We start from the raw sequence: 17,198 nt of genomic DNA, 5'->3' as shown, positions 1-17,198 counted from the left end.
CAATTTGTTCAATGAACAATGGAGACAGCAAAGAAGAAAGCTGTAGGTGGGAAGCGGTGTATTGCGGCCGACTGCGGCAACACAAACACGGCCGGTGTTTCATTGTTTACATTCCCGGAAGATGACAGTCAAGCTTTACCATTGGCCTGTGGAGAACTGGGACAACAGAGACTCTTACCAGGAGGACTTTGAGTTGGATGCGCAGACGCGGTACCGTGAGTACGCATGCAGCTGCGGCTTCCAAACATTTGATCGCTTGCCCGTACGTGCGTGCCGCTATGTGCATGTCACGTACGTAACTTTGGGGACTTTGGGGAAATATATGTGCTGTATGAACTTTGGGGAGGTGAACGGTACTTTGGGCTGTGGGATTGAGTGTGTTGTGCAGGTGTTTTAGTTGTATTGGCGGGTTATATGGACGGGAGGGGGGAGGTGTTTGTTATGCGGGATTAATTTGTGGCATATTGAATATAAGCCTGGTTGTGTTGTGGCTAATAGAGTATATATATGTCTTGTGTTTATTTACTGTTTTAGTCATTCCCAGCTGAATATCAGGTCCCACCCGCCTCTCGCAGCATCTTCCCTATCTGAATCGCTCCCACTGCCCTCTAGTCCTTCACTCTCACTTTCCTCATCCACAAATCTTTCATCCTCGCTCAAATTAATGGGGAAATCGTGGCTTTCTCGGTCCGAATCGCTCTCGCTGCTGGTGGCCATGATTGTAAACAATGTGCAGATGTGAGGAGCTCCACAACCTGTGACATCATGCTACTCGTCTGCTACTTCCGGCACAGGCAAGGCTTTTTTATCAGCGACCAAAAGTTGCGAACTTTATCGTCGATGTTCTCTACTAAATCCTTTCAGCAAAAATATGGCAATATCGCGAAATGATCAAGTATGACACATAGAATGGACCTTTAATAGGCCTTTAACAAAAGCATTTGACACAATTAATCATGATATTTTAATACAACAATGAGAACGATATGGCATCAGAGGTTTGGTCTTGAACTGGGTAAGAAGCTATTTAACCAACAGGAAGCAATATGTGAAGATGGGTGAAAATATGTCAACACGGCTAGATATATCTTGTGGTGTACCCCAGGGATCAATACTGGGACCAAGATTGTTTAATCTTTCTATAAACGACATTTGTAAAGTTACAAAGGACTTAAAGTTGGTTTTATTTGCAGACGACACAACTGCTTTGTGTTCAGGAGAGAACACACAGAAGATAATACAAATAATAACAGAAGAAATGAACAAATTAAAAAGATGGTTTGACAAAAACAGACGATCTTTGAATCTCAGTAAAACTAAAATAATTCTATTTGGTAACAGTAGAAAAGAGCATCGTACACAAATACTAATAGATGGATTAGACATTTAAAGGGTAAAAGAAACCAGATTTTTGGGAGTATTAATAGATGATAAAATGAACTGGAAATCTCATATACAAAATATACAACATAAGGTGGCAAAAAACATTTCAATAATGAATAAAGCAAAATACATCCTGGGCCAAAAATGACTTCATATTCTCTACTGCTCGCTAGTGTTACCATGTCTGAGTTATTGTGCAGAAATATGGGAAATAACTACACATGTGCGCTACATTCGTTAACTGTGTTACAAAAAAGATACATAATGTTGGATATAGAGAACATACAAACACTTTATTTATTGAGTCAAAAATGTGAAAGGCCTACTGAAATGAATTTGTTTTATTTAAACGGGGATAGCAGATCCATTCTATGTGTCATACTTGATCATTTCGCGATATTGCCATATTTTTGCTGAAAGGATTTAGTATAGAACAACGACGATAAAGTTCGCAACTTTTGGTCGCTGATAAAAAAAAGCCTTGCCTGTACCGGAAGTAGCGCGACGTCACAAGTTGAAAGTCTCCTCACATTTCCCCATTGTTTACACCAGCAGCGAGAGCGATTCGGACCGAGAAAGCGACGATTACCCCATTAATTTGAGCCAGGATGAAAGATTAGTGGATGAGGAACGTGAGAGTGAAGGATTAGAGTGCAGTGCAGGACGTATCTTTTTTCGCTCTGACCGTAACTTAGGTACAAGGGCTCATTGGATTCCACACTTTCTCCTTTTTCTATTGTGGATCACGGATTTGTATTTTAAACCACCTGGGATACTATATCCTCTTGAAAATGAGAGTCGAGAACGCGAAATGGACATTCACAGTGACTTTTATCTCCACGACAATACATCGGCGAAGCACTTTAGCTACGGAGCTAACGTGATAGCATCGGGCTTAACTGCAGATAGAAACAAAAGAAATAAACCCCTGACTGGAAGGACAGACAGAAAATCAACAATACTATTAAACCATGGACCTGTAACTACACGGTTAATGCTATCCAGCCTGGCGAAGCTTAGCAATGCTGTTGCTAACGACGCCATTGAATCTAACTTAGCTACGGACCTCGACAGAGCTATGATAAAAACATTAGCTCTCCACCTACGCCAACTCTCATCTGCTCATCAACACCGAAGCTCACCTGCGTTCCAGCGATCGATGGAGCGACGAAGGACTTCACCCGATCATCGATGCGGTCGGCGGCTAGCGTCGGATAGCGCGCCTGCTATCCAAGTCAAAGTCCTCCTGGTTGTGTTGCTGTAGCCAGACGCTAATACACCGATCGCATGTACAGCTTTCTTCTTTGCTGTCTCTATTGTTCATTAAACAAATTGCAAAAGATTCACCAACACAGATGTCCAGAATACTGTGGAATTTTGCGATGAAAACTGAGCTTTTTGTATTGGATACAATGGCGTCCCAATACTTCTGTTCCAACGATCGACGTCACGCGCATACGTCATCATACCTAGACGTTTTCAACCGGAAGTCCATCCATCCATCCATCTTCTTCCGCTTATCCAAGGTCGGGTCGCGGGGGCAGCAGCTTAAGCAGGGAAGCCCAGACTTCCCTCTCCCCAGCCACTTCGTCCAGCTCCTCCCGGGGGATCCCGAGGCGTTCCCAGGCCAGCCGGGAGACATAGTCTTCCCAACGTGTCCTGGGTCTTCCCCGCGGCCTCCTACCGGTCGGACGTGCCCGAAACACCTCCCGAGGGAGGCGTTTGGGTGGCATCCTGACCAGATGCCCGAACCACCTCATCTGGCTCCTCTCGATGTGGAGGAGCAGCGGCTTTACTTTGAGCTCCTCCCGGATGACAGAGCTTCTCACCCTATCTCTAAGGGAGAGCCCCGCCACCCGGCGGAGGAAACTCATTTCGGCCGCTTGTACCCGTGATCTTGTCCTTTCGGTCATAACCCAAAGCTCATGACCATAGGTGAGGATGGGAACGTAGATCGACCGGTAAATTGAGAGCTTTAACTTCTGGCTCAGCTCCTTCTTCACCACAACGGATCGATACAGCGTCCGCATTACTGAAGACGCCGCACCGATCCGGCTGTCGATCTCACGATCCACTCTTCCCTCACTCGTGAACAAGACTCCGAGGTACTTGAACTCCTCCACTTGGGGCAAGATCTCCTCCCCAACCCGGAGATGGCACTCCACCCTTTTCCGGGCGAGAACCATGGACACGGAGGTGCTGATTCTCATCCCAGTCGCTTCACACTCGGCTGCGAACCGATCCAGTGAGAGCTGAAGATCTTGGCCAGATGAAGCCATCAGGACCACATCATCTGCAAAAAGCAGAGACCTAATCCTGCAGCCACCAAACCAGATACCCTCAACGCCTTGACTGTGCCTAGAAATTCTGTCCATAAAGGTTATGAACAGAATCGGTGACAAAGGGAACCGGAAGTTTCGCAGGAAATTTAAAATTGCACTTTATAAGTTAACCCGGCCGTATTGGCATGTGTTGCAATGTTAAGATTGCATCATTGATATATAAACTATCAGACTGCGTGGTCGGTAGTAGTGGCTTTCAGTAGGCCTTTAAAGTTCGATGATTTGGTAAAATTGCAAACATCTAAAATGATGTACAAAGCAAACCATAACCTGCTACCAAAGAATGTACAACAATTCTTCTCTACTAAAGAGGAGAAATATAATCTTGGAGGAAAATCTAATTCGTGAAGCTAGGCCAACACACATCTACAACACTAAATATATCCTGTGGTGTACCCCAGGGATCAATACTCGGACCTAAATTATTCAATCTCTATATAAATGACATTTGTAAAGTTACAAAATATTTAAAGTTAGTATTATTTGCAGATGATACAACAGCTTTTTGTTCAGGAGAGAACACACAGAAGTTAATACAAATAATAACAGAAGAAATGAACACATTAAAAAGATGGTTGGACAAAAACAGACTATCCTTGAATCTCAGTAAAAGTAAAATAATGCTATTTGGTAACAGTAGAAGGGAAAGTCAAACACAAATACAAATAGATGGAATAGAAATTGAAAGTGTAAATGAAACCAAATTTCTAGGTATAATGGTTGATGATAAACTGAATTGGAAATCTCATATAAAAAATATACAACATAAAGTAGCAAGAAACACGTCAATAATGAATAAAGCAAAACATGTTCTAGACCAAAAATGACTTCATATTCTCTACTGCTCACTAGTGTTACATATCTGACTTATTGTGCAGAAATATGGGAAATAACTACAAAAGTACACTTCATTCATTAACGGTGTTACAAAAAAGATCAGTTATAATAATACATCATGTTGGATATAGAGAACATTCAAACCCTTTAATCATTGAATCAAAAATACTGAAATTCCACCACATAGTGAATTTGCAAACAGCTAAAATGATACACAAAGCAAACTATAACCTGCTAGCCAAGAATGTACAACAATTCTTCTCAACAAAAGAGGAGAAATTAATGTAATTTAAAACATGTGTACGCACGTACAACACTTAAGACCTTCAGTATATCAGTATGTGGAATTAAATGATGGGATGGATTAATCAAAGCAATCAAACAATGTACTAATATGATCCACTTCAAGAAACTCTTCAAACTTAAAGTGTTTACAAAGTACAAAGAAGAAGAACCATGATAAACATTCTGAATTTATTTCATCCATCCGTTCATTTTCTAGATAATCTTACTCATCTCAACATATGAAATATAACTTACTTCACTCATTATTATTTATTTATTTATTTTTATTGTGATTACTTATGGAGTATATTGTGAATAAATTGAGAACAGGAAGTGAACAAAAGTTTTAGCAAGTGTTATGTAAAAGAAAAGGGGTAGGATTAAATAAGCTCTGCTTCTTCCTACTCCTTTTCCAACATGTTGAATAGAGAAACTGGAAATTGTGATGCATCATGTTGTATGCATGCATGTGTGATGTATCATGTTGTATGCATGCATGTGTGATGTATCATGTTGTATGCATGCATGTGTGATGTATCATGTTGTATGCATGCATGTGTGATGTATCATGTTGTATGCATGCATGTGTGATGTATCATGTTGTATGCATGCATGTGTGATGTATCATGTTGTATGCATGCATGTGTGATGCATCATGGTGTATGCATGCATGTGTGATGTATCATGTTGTATGCATGCATGTGTGATGCATCATGTTGTATACATGCATGTGTGATGTATCATGTTGTATGCATGCATGTGTGATGCATCATGTTGTATACATGCATGTGTGATGTATCATGTTGTATGCATGCATGTGTGATGTATCATGTTGTATGCATGCATGTGTGATGTATCATGTTGTATGCATGCATGTGTGATGCATCATGTTGTATGCATGCATGTGTGATGTATCATGTTGTATGCATGCATGTGTGATGTATCATGTTGTATGCATGCATGTGTGATGCATCATGGTGTATGCATGCATGTGTGATGTATCATGTTGTATGCATGCATGTGTGATGTATCATGTTGTATGCATGCATGTGTGATGCATCATGGTGTATGCATGCATGTGTGATGTATCATGTTGTATGCATGCATGTGTGATGTATCATGTTGTATGCATGCATGTGTGATGTATCGTGTTGTATGCATGCATGTGTGATGCATCATGTTGTATGCATGCATGTGTGATGTATCATGTTGTATGCATGCATGTGTGATGTATCATGTTGTATGCATGCATGTGTGATGTATCATGTTGTATGCATGCATGTGTGATGTATCATGTTGTATGCATGCATGTGTGATGTATCATGTTGTATGCATGCATGTGTGATGTATCATGTTGTATGCATGCGTGTGTGATGTATCATGGTGTATGCATGCATGTGTGATGTATCATGTTGTATGCATGCATGTGTGATGTATCATGTTGTATGCATGCATGTTCGAAATAAACTCAAACTCAACTCAACTAATACTTGGTTGGTATTTAAGCCACAAAATGCAAATGGAGTATTGTTGGTGTATTTTGGATGGTTATAGAGGACCTCCCATTGGCTCCATTGCAAGTGGACTTTTATTTACATTTATGAGTTACAATTAGGGCTGGGCGATGTATGGAATATAACCGATATATCGTGGGTTTGTCTCTGTGCGATATAGAAAATGACTATATGATGATATTGGAGTATACGTTCTCACACAGTTGCTTTTAGCTGCAGGCATTACACTACAGGCTCTTCTCACTCTTTCTTGTCTCTCCTTCTCACAGAGACATAAAACAAGCGCACCTTCTTACATACGTCACATATTGTCACGCGTGCAACGTCATACGCTCTCACGGAGCAGACAGGTAGCGGTATGCTAACGTTAGCTGTGGTGCTAACGGAGTGGTGCTAGTGGTAATACGAGAGAAAGAAGGTGCAAATCTGGTAACAATTGATGGAATAATTAATTACCAAGAAAAACGGCAGGGAGTCCATCGTCTGGCGGTGGTTTGGCTTCAAGCGGGAATATGTTGAACAGACAACCGTAATATGTCAAGTATGCGGCAAAAGCGTTGCTACAAAAAGTAGCAGCACTGCTAATTTGTAGCATCATTTGAAAAGTCACCCGCTAGAGAATGAAAAGTGCTTGAAACTCCGCATGTCAACATCTCGGCCGGTGCCACACTGACAAAATGTCCAAGCAACCATTTCCACATCAACACCGTATGAAACAAATAGTCAACATCAGAAGGAGATAACGTCCGCAGGAACCTACCACATAGTGAAGGACATACCGGTACACTATTTGATTTCCTATTATGCAGCTCATTTTTATTTGACACTTATTGAAATATCTTGTGTGACATCGTGCACAAAAAAGCACTTTATTTGTTTTAAACTATTGTAGTGGCGTTTTGTACAAAAAGTGCACTTTAATTTAGTGTTGTTTTGTTATGTCATCTTAGTGACATCATGCACAAAAGTGCACTAATAGCTTGTTTTAAAATGTCTCTGACAATCTTGCACTTTCTGTTTGGAAATGACATGAATGTTTGTGCCACTGCTTAATAACTCTTTAATAAATACACTTTTACTTGTGATTTCCCTCTCTGCATGAAAGTTTAAAAGTAGCATATATTAATGCAGTATGAAGAAAAATGTTTTAATGTAGACACATAGAATCATCATACTGCTGTGATTATATGCATCAAGTGTTCATTCAAGGCTAAGGCAAAATATCCACATATATATGGTGTATCGCGACATGCCTAAAAATATCCACATATTAATAAAAGGCCATATCACCCATTAGAATGTGATTTTCATTTTTTTTTTTTAAATATATCCACCCTCATGTCTTTTCTAATGATTGTGAACGATAGAAAAATCCCCCAAAAAATTGCAGTTCCCCTCTAAATTCTAGTGATTAGATTTAAGACTTTAAGTCTATGAGCATGAAGTGATGAAGCCTACTTGGATGAGAGGACAAACGTCTTCTAAGACAAAGTGAACAGTCCAGTTGTGATGGATTGAATGCCCTGAGAATAAAATGATATGTGCTTACTTGGACTGTGATGAAGTTGTGAGGACTCAGGTGGTTTGTCTTCATGCTCTTCAGTCTTCACAGAGACAACAGTCAGTGGAAAATTGGTGAGATCAGCCTCCTCCTGCCCTAGAAGAGACTCTTCCTCCTGAGTGATCCACACTTCCTCCTCTTCCTCTTTAATGTGGGGGGGCTGTGGATCCTCTTCTTCCTCTTTAATGTGAGGGGGCTGCTGGACATCTGTTGGGTAAATAAGTAAATAAGATAAAGAGAGAATAGAAATAGTTTTGGACTGACACTGTTAGGTTTTTTCCCTTGGACTCAGTATGAACCCCTCCCGAGGGTCCAGCCTTAAACTGATATTTTTTACTCTTCCCCACTTTCCCAATATCACCTTTTTCCCACCTTTTTTAAGGAGCGCCATAAATGGCTGATCCGTTGGCGGTCTCGTCTTGTCTCCCTGTAACGTATGTCTGCTCTTAGTGGGACTGTGCCGAAAATGTAATTTCAGTTCGTATGTGTCTTGTACATGTTAAAGAATGGACAATAAAGCATCTTGAATCTTAACACAATTACATTATTTGTGTTCTTTTGTGTGTTGTGTTAAAAGTGTGTAGCAAAACAACCAATAAAAACATGGGAAATACCTCCTTTTTTCTTAAAATTAATTCAAAAGTGGTACAAAGAGTACAAAAACAGACTTGGAAGTTTGATGGGGGTCAATTTGAAAACATTTTTATAAGTATGAGGCAGCATTAAATGAGGCATTCTTAACTTCACTGATGTAAAGTGTGTAAAAATTGACAGAGTCATTACCATGACTTCAATATCATGGAAATAAAAAAAATCTAATTCCAAAATCACATAAATGGTATGTTTTTGTCATCATGCAGAATACTTTGTTGTGGTCATTTTGTTGGCTGGGCCAAAAGGAACTTTTACCAAAAACGTGTTTTACTAAGTGGTGTTTTATGGAGTATCTCCATCAACAATTCCTCTTTAGGAATTGGAGACCATCTTCGACACGCTGAAGGAAAGTCAGTCACCTTTTTGTTCTTTTAATAAATCAAGTGTTGACTACTTTGGTTACTGAAAATAAATGTTTACTTTCACTTATTGTTGCATGTAAGTCAGAATCAGGAAGTGAAATTATAACTTTAATTAGATTTGATTACAATATAAAATGTATTTGGTGAGTGTGTGAGTTGTGTGTAAACATGTTGATACAGGTTTACATCTTCTTGGGGACTGGAACACAGATATGTCCTGAAAGGATGCACCCATTTTTAAAACCTTCACTAAGCTGTGCCACCAACATTGCCTCACTTAGCTCATTAAGCAAACTACCAGGGTGAGTGAGTCCTTTTAAACCTTCATAGACCTCGTTGTTACTTCTGACCAGTCTAAGATCACCACAAGTGGAACTACTGTATGCGGCTTGAGTGTTCATGTCATCATTTTCTGTATCCGTAAAGAACATAGAACTCAGGCTGACGGCCACAAAACAAGCAAAGCTACAATCCTCAAGACCTAGACTAGCAAGGCTTTCAAAGACAAACTGGCAAATTAAGACTCGCTCCGTACATGCAAGTACACAGGTCCTTGGGTCAATTCCTAACCTCAAAAAAGTAGATAACTTCACAGTCAAAGTGGGTGACAATATTATAACAAACAAAAAATTAGATTACCTATCTTGGCTGCATCATACAGACTAATCTCTCTAGAGAAAAAATGACTACTAAGGTATTTAAAGAATCAACTGACAAATTCTGTTCTTACTGGTGTTGGACCAAAATGTATTGTGATACTTTTCGATACTTTTCTAAGAAAAAAAGAGACCACAAAAAAAGTGCATTGGCTTTATTTTAACAAAAAAATCTTAGGGTACATTGAACATATGTTCTTATTGCAAGTTTGTCCTTAAATAAAATAGTGATCATACTAGACAACTTATCTTTTAGTAGGAAGTAAAAAAACAAAGGCTCCTAATTTAGTCTGCTGACATATGCAGTAACATATTGTGTCATTTATATTCTATTATTTTGTCAAAATTATTAAGAACAAGTGTTAGAAAATAGATTATTAATCTACTTGTTCATTTACTGTTAATATCTACTTATTTTCTGTTTTAAAATGTTCTATTTACACTTCTGTTAAAATCTAATGATCACTTATTCTTCTGTTGTTTGGATACTTTACATTAGTTTTGGATGATACCATAAATTTGGGTATCAATCTGATACCAAGTAGTTACAGGATCATACATTGGTAGTACATATTCAAAGTCCTCATGTGTCCAGGGACATATTTCCTGAGTTTATAAACACGAAAGATGTTGTGATGCCAAAAAATATTGATATTGGCGGTATAGTACCGAATATGAATAATGCAGCTGAGATAGGCTCCAGCACCCCCCGTGACTCCGAAAGGGACAAGCGGTAGAAAATGGATAGATGGATAGTATCGCAGTACTATACCAATACCAGTATACACAACCCTAGTTCTTACATAGTAGGATCACCCCGCTGGTGGGTAGAAATACACTTAAGACTCTAACACAAGACCTCATTTAACCCCACTTTTGAGTACAGAGTTCATGTTTGGTACCGTGACGCCTTAAAAGCCCTGAAAAACTCACTCCAGACAGCCCAAAACAAAATTATTGGGCTTCTACTCAAATGTTCATCTCGGGCTCACCTTTCCGCCAACCATTTCCTTAACGTGGGGAGGCTCTTGGTAGGTGACAGAGTACATCTTCTTGCAGTTGGTCTGGTGTACAAGATACACCATACCACTAAAATACTCATGTACCTGTCTCGATACTTCAAAATATATTCACCATTATAACACCAGAGGTAGTTGTAAAAATCACATTCAACCCAGATTTCACTCCAAAAAAAGGTTCTAATTTGTTTTCCTGCTATACCACCAACATGTGGAACTCCCGATCAATAGACATAAAGGAGTGTAAATCCTTTACTTCCTTCAAAGTCACTTTGAAAATACATTTTAGGTTGTAACTGGGAATAGGAGAAGCCTTTTGTTTTTTTTAAATTGTATTTTCTAGCGGTATTTGTGTACTCTAAATGCTACGTTCTCCATAGTACTGTGTTCTGTGTGAGTTAAACAAATATTTCATAAACAAATATTTCAAGTGAAACCATGTCTTTCTTGTAGCAGTGAATGTGTACCGTGATGAAAGTGTACCCTTTCCTATGCAAACTTCTCATAAGTCCTTCAATCAATCAATCACACATTGTTACAAACTGAGAGGAACATCAACCTCAAACTGTCTCGTTTTCATGAAGAATCTAAATGAAAGCATTGCATCATCCCCACAAGACAAAGCATCTTCCTATTGAAGAAAAGTGTTACTAATGAAATATAAAGTTAGTAAAGATGTGAGAGTAAGAAGTCAACAAACCTGTTCTGTGGAACACAACTTGATGTTTCTTGAAAACAGCGTCCAGTAGTTGATGTTGTCGCTCCTTCTCCTCTTTTGTTGGACAAAGTTCCTCCTCATACTTTGCTATCGTTCTTTCGCACATTTTCACACAATCACAACACTTTACACTCACATTTGATCTCTACTTAGCGATGTGTTGATAACGTCCGCGTCTCTTTGTTAGCAGCTAACAAGCTAAGCTAACTAGCAAGCTAAGCTAACTAGCACAAGACTTGATAAAGTGCGCTCAGACTAATGTATCCGGATACAAACAATGACTAACAATGTTTCATCTACTACACGACATATATGCGTACATGTATGCACTAAATACAAATAGAGAAACAATAATGGCCAGTGGCCACGTTTAGGCCTTCTCTGTCAAACGCCATTTTGCTTTTGACTCCTTCGTCTTCTTTGGATTTCCAGCAGACTAGTAGAGCATCTTAGGCCTCCACAGCTTCTTAACGTCCTGTCCTATGGTCCATACTACATTCTACAGTACAGGAGGTCTTCGTCCTGTCCTATGGTCCATACTACATTCTACAGTACAGGAGGTCTTCGTCCTGTCCTATGGTCCATACTACATTCTACAGTACAGGAGGTCTTCGTCCTGTCCTATGGTCCATACTACATTCTACAGTACAGGAGGTCGCGCTATCAACCAAGTTAGCTTCTGCGCATGTCCAATTTGTCGAAGTCAAAGTTCATGAGGGATAAACAAAGCCTTCTTCTTCTTCTTCTTTGGTTTAATGGCGGTTGACAAGCAACCTTGTGGTGTGCATTACCGCCACCTACTGAAATGGAGTGTGAACCGAGGTGGATCCCTACTCTATATTCTTTTATTTAACCCAGTCTTTTTTAAATATGTGTATAATGTTTTATAACCTATGTGTTCTCAGTGCAATCCTAAAATATCTTCCACTACTAACCTAACCTTCTCTTTCACTAACTTATTTCCCAGTATTGGCCTTTCTCTATTGTATTTGCTACAATGTATTAAAAGATGTCCTACACTTTCTATGTGATGACAACAGTCACACAGTCCTGTATTATGTTTCCTATCAACTATTTAGATATGTATGTCCTAATCTCATTCTAGTAATAATGTCTTCTTCCTTCCTATTTCTATTCCTCCTCTCATTACACCTACTCTCCTCTGGACTTTGTAATACTCTCGACCATTTTTTTCCTTATTCCAATGATCTTTTTATTGTCTTCTATCTTAATGATGTTCTTCACTTCTTCTTTACTGTGGTTCATCTCCATGTTTACTTCTGTTTTAGTGCTAGTTTGTTTTGTGTATCTATCTGCTAATTCATTGCCCACAACTCCTACATGAGCAGCAGAGGTGGGTAGAGTAGCCAGAAATTGTACTCAAGTAAGAGTACTGTTACTTTAGAGATTTATTACTCAAGTAAAAGTAAGGAGTAGTCACCCAAATATTTACTTGAGTAAAAGTAAAAAGTATGTTGTGAAAAAACTACTCAAGTACTGAGTAACTGATGAGTAACATACACACTCATATCATATATATATATATATATATATATATATATATATATATATATATATATATACATACATACATACATATACATTGATATATACAGTATATAATTTATAAGTATTTATTTTGCTGTTTTTGTTTACATGTTAAAGATGTTTTAATGAATATACATGCATGTTTAACATATAGATTCCTTTCTTTAATGAAGACTAGAATATAAGTTGGTGTATTACCTGATTCTGATGACTTGCGTTGATTGTAATCAGACAGTCGTGATGATAGCGTCCACGTTTTCAAATGCAGGAGAAGAAAAGTTCCTCCTTTCTGTCTAATACCACATGAAAGTGGTGGGTTTTTGGCATCCTATTTGTCCAGCTTCCATATTCGTTTTTATACACTTTACAAGAAATATATTGGTGTCAAACTCCGTAGCTTGCTAGCTTGTTTACGCTGGCTTTCGGAGACTCTTGTTTTGAAAGCGCAGGCGCGATGGCGCGGCACTTTTATTGTGAAGACAGGAACGTCCTCATGTGCGGTCAGTCTTGAGGCTTTTGACGGGATGTACGGTTGAAATAAAACAAGTATCTTTTTTCCTTCACACTTTTGATTGATTGATTTGAACTTTTATTAGTAGATTGCACAGTACGGTACATATTCCGTACAATTGACCACTAAATGGTAACACCCCAATAAGTTTTTCAACTTGTTTAAGTCAGGTCATGTGACCACCTGGCTCTGTTTGATTGGTCCAACGTCACCAGTGACTGCATCTGATTGGTGGAACGAACTGAAACGTCACCAGTAAGGCAGGCACTTTGAAGGTCTGTCTGACAGACCAAAACAAACAAAGCGTGCATTAACAGATCGATAAAAATTAGTAGCGAGTAGCGAGCTGAATGTAGATAAAAGTAGCGGAGTAAAAGTAGCGTTCCTTCTCTATAAATATACTTAAGTAAAAGTAATAGTATGTTGCATTAAAACTACTCTTAGAAGTACAATTTATCCCAAAAGTTACTCAAGTAGATGTAACGGAGTAAATGTAGCGCGTTACTACCCACCTCTGATGAGCAGGTACCAGAGAAATGTTACTACACTTCCTGCTTTATTTATTCTGCAGATTGCCTGAACTGTTTCATAAACTAAATCTTGTCTTGTTTCTGATGTTATGTTTTTTATGCTCATCAATGCACTGACCATGGCCACCAGGACGCTGACACAAAAGCGCCCCCACAAGCCTGGCCGACAACCCCTGAGGCAGATGGCTCATCTGAGGAACGTTGTAAAATAAAAATAACAAATCTTGTAAAATAGTAAGAACCATAAGTAGAGATACAAAAAATAAAATACAATTAAGACATATGAAGATGAATAGGAAAAAAATGTACAAATATACAAATAAAATGGATGTATAACAAATAAATAGAACTAAATAAATTGTTGCATAACTAATAGGATGAAAAGTAAAATACAAATGACTTCATTGAAATAATTAATATCAGGTAAAAGCCAAATCAAAAAGTTGCGTCTTAAACCTGCTCTTAAAAACATGAACGTTCTCCGCAGCCCCAAGGTCCTCCGGCTGTCATGACTTGGTCCTGGGTTTTTGCTTTTCCGGAATGCAACGGAAAGTTGGCTCGGGCGAGACGGGAATGTAAATACATGATTTATTTAATATATCAAAATAAAGTACAAACGAAAAGCGCGCACAGTGGCGGAGAACAAACTATGAAACCAAAAGACTATAGCAAAAAAAAAGTACAAACGAAAAGCGCGCACAGTGGCGGAGAACAAACTATGAAACCAAAAAGACTATAGCATTAATAAACAAAACTTACTTGGCATTGACTAAAAGGAGCAGCATGAACGATGGACATGAAATCAAGTGTAAGAAATGTGCCGAGCATAATTGTGGGATGTCACCAGACAGACAAACTGAAAACAATGAACTTAAATACTACAGACATGATTAACGAAAACAGGTGCATGACTCAAAACGTGAAACAGGTGCGTGACGTGACAGGTAAAAATTAATGGGTTGCTATGGTGACAAACAAGAGTGCACAATGAGTCCAAACGTGGAATGTGGCATGAGTTTTCAATGCCAGGGACAAACAGTCAGCCTGGCTGGATGTTGAATGTCTGTTTATTATCGCACTTCAAACTAATTTGACCTCTGTTCGACACTTGGTGATCACTCCAGCAACACTGAGAGCGGACTCAGCCAAACTACCTTTAGGTAAATGTTGCAATTGTCAATGCCAACAAAGAAATTGACACAAAAATGCTACAAATTAGGTAAAGTAAGGCTCCACTTTACGAAAATTGTGCTCGATTGATGCTAATATACATTGTAATATTATTAACACACACAAAAGTACCGAAAAGTGGTACAGTTGAGGACTGGTGTCGATTCCGAAGTACCGGAATTTTTGCCGTATCGGTTGAAATGTGAACTGTACTTCTCTCTACCAGCAAGTGTTGTTGTACTGGAAACTAATTTACAAACACAACTTCATCACACACAATACTCCACTATGGAATTGTTCTTATATTAAAATGAGAAACAAGTCCATCTTTGTACAGCAATGGTTTGAAAAAGGCATTTGGTCGCTGATGCACTTATTGACTGATACAAGTATTTTATTATTTGAAGATTTCATTAAATACAACCTGCAAATAAAAATAATTACAAAAATTAAAAAGGCTTTCATTCAAAATATTTGAATTACAGTATATCATGTCCGTTGTGTCCTGAGCAAGACACTTCACCCTTGCTCCTGATGGCTGCTGGTTAGCGCCTTGCATGGCAGCTCCCGCCATCAGTGTGTGAATGTGTGTGTGAATGGGTAAATGTGGAAGTAGTGTCAAAGCGCTTTGAGTACCGTATTTTCCGCACCATAAGGCGCCCTGGGTTATAAGCCGCGCCTTCAATGAACGGCATATTTCAAAACTTTGTCCACCTATAAGCCGCCCCGTGTTGTAAGCCGCATCTAACTGCGCTAAAGGAATGTCAAAAAAACAGTCAAATAGGTCAGTCAAACTTTAATAATATATTAAAACCAGCGTGATGTGGGCGCGCATGGAATCGTATATCAACATGGACGAAGCTGCGTGAAAAAAGCCACCCGGCCTCTTCGCGTAAACTTAAACTTACCTTAACCACTCGCTCATCTTTTCTTCATCCATCCCTTCGAGTTAGCTTTTATGTGGGCTTTGTACCGAGGATGTCGTTGTGGCTTGTGCAGCCCTTTCAGACACTTGTGATTTAGGGCTATATAAATAAAGATTGATTGATTGATTGATTGATGATGACGCCGGCTGGAAAGGTCTCTTTTGGCAAGGTCTTCCTTTTGAATATCACCATGGGTGGAAGTTTCTGGCCATTAGCATGGCAAGCTAGAACCACAGTGAAGGATGACTTCTCATTCCCTGTGGTGCGAATATTCGCCGTACGTGCTCCCGTTGTATCCACAGTGCGGTTCACAGGAATATCAGTTGCTGTGAAATAGTAATCCGTGTGCGGATGGAGAGATTGCGTCTTTTCATGAACCGGATCCCTGTCGTTTAGTAGGAGCCATTTTGTGGTCTTTACAGATGTAAACACACAAAGGAAATGAAACGTACGGTATCCGCGCGCTTTTTCTTCTTCTACGCGGGCGGGTGGTTGCTTACAGTAGAAGAAGAAGCGCTTCCTGTTTTATGGGGGCGGGTGCTTACCTTGGCGGTTGCTTGCGTAGAAGAAGCGCTTCCTGTTCTACCGGGAAAAAAGATGGCGGCTGTTTACCGTAGTTACGAGACCGAAACTTTATGAAAATGAATCTTAATATTTATCCATATATAAAGCGCACCGGGTTATAAGGCGCACTGTCAGCTTTTGAGAAAATTTGTGGTTTTTAGGTGCGCCTTATAGTGCGGAAAATACGGTACCTTGAAGGTAGAAAAGCGCTATACAAGTACAACCCATTTATCATTTATTTATTTATATCATCTTTTTTTCTTTCTTTTTTTTTTTTTTACTATTTCTTCTTTACTGTATTTTCTCTGGCACAAAAAAATACTCATAACTTCAAAGTTTCCATTCTTTCAAACGCAAAGGAGTTAATTTTAGAAGAAAAAAAAAAGCCCCGGATTGACAACTGAAAATCATTTTTAAGATGTTTTGCAAAAGATGACAAAACTTGTTCGTTCTGTGATAGGGAAACAAAATAAACAGTTTATTTTATGAATGTATGCAAAGTAAATCTCTGTGGGATGATGTACAATATTGGCTTTTGCCTGACACTCCAAAATTTGATTGATATTGATATTGTTTTGGGGATGTTAAAAAAGAAAAAAAAACGTAAAAAAAATGTTT

The 17,198-nt window shown here is 38.9% G+C and overlaps 1 protein-coding gene and 1 pseudogene across 1 annotated transcript in view; one reads left to right on the top strand and one right to left on the bottom strand.

The window, feature by feature from the left end:
- The window catches only part of LOC133575700 (uncharacterized), a 79,407-nt pseudogene extending 67,413 nt beyond the window's left edge, over window positions 1-11,994 (bottom strand).
- The window catches only part of LOC133575751 (uncharacterized), a 381,675-nt gene that overhangs the window by 39,420 nt on the left and 325,057 nt on the right, over window positions 1-17,198 (top strand). The gene's annotated exons all lie outside the window — the stretch shown is intronic.

The sequence above is a fragment of the Nerophis lumbriciformis genome, linkage group LG33, assembly GCF_033978685.3.
Source record: "Nerophis lumbriciformis linkage group LG33, RoL_Nlum_v2.1, whole genome shotgun sequence".
Classification (NCBI taxonomy): domain Eukaryota; kingdom Metazoa; phylum Chordata; class Actinopteri; order Syngnathiformes; family Syngnathidae; genus Nerophis; species Nerophis lumbriciformis.
This window is presented reverse-complemented; position numbering and strand designations above follow the sequence as displayed.